Source organism: Sinocyclocheilus grahami, unplaced genomic scaffold, assembly GCF_001515645.1.
Source record: "Sinocyclocheilus grahami isolate Dianchi unplaced genomic scaffold, SAMN03320097.WGS_v1.1 scaffold541.1, whole genome shotgun sequence".
Classification (NCBI taxonomy): domain Eukaryota; kingdom Metazoa; phylum Chordata; class Actinopteri; order Cypriniformes; family Cyprinidae; genus Sinocyclocheilus; species Sinocyclocheilus grahami.
In genome coordinates, this window is record NW_015505720.1 from 765,455 (window position 1) to 766,484 (window position 1,030).

Genomic DNA, 1,030 nt, shown 5'->3' on the forward strand with positions numbered 1-1,030 from the left:
AGTGGTCCATACAGCTGGACTTCTCAAATCGAAGTAACCCATTTTCTGGTACAGCAGTTTATATAGATCTTACTTCTTGTGGAATTTAAATAAATTCCTGTTGATCACTGTGTGCAACAGGAGCACAGCAGCATTAGTAATTATAATAAAGCTCTGAGCTGTGGAGGTAATTGACTCTTTAAATGAGGTAGGTAAACCCTAATGTGCAACTGATTTGGTAAAACTGCTTTTATTGATTTTGTTGTTTGTTTTCATAGAGTACAATGCTTTTGCCCCTTGATATGGCCTCTCAGGGGGGAAATTGCAGGTAAACTAAGCTGGAAACATTGCCAAGCTCTTTGCTTCTTCTATCCGTGTCTCTCTCCCTCTGTCTTTCCTTCTACCTGGCACATCAGAACACTTATCAAATGCATGGCCATGGTGTCTCACGTGAGGATGTGCTGCAAATCACCTCTGACACATTTCACATTTTGAGGAGGTGGGGTGTTGTCCTCAGCTTCAGTGTGGATGTGTAATGGCACACTTGTGTTCTTCCTCCTTTGCTGTGTGAAATTGTAAGTCCCTCTTTTTTTTATAGCAGTTGAATGAAACACCGCTCCATCTATGAGGTTAATGTGATTTTTCTCAAGTAGGCGTTTTGATAATACTGCCATCCTTGTTGGTTTTTAAAATCCTTAATTCCTTATAATAAATATAAATAGTCACCAGTGAGATAACTGTTGACATACGGTATGAGTACACAGTTATTCAACATAGCTGTTTTAAAGTCTTATTTATATGGTAGGGACAAAATTGTGCAGCTTTAGCAGTTACACATACATACATTTATCCCATGCTTGTGCTAAAGTCGAATAGCAAATACGGCAAAGTCAAAAGAGCTCTCACAATATCAATAAAGAAGAAATTATTTCAATACATTAGAAAGTCTATGGCTACAAGAAGATTGCCAAAGAAATTTTTTTTTAGGAAATAGGAACTAAAAGTTCCTATAGCCTATTTGTCAACTACCCATATATATATATATATATAT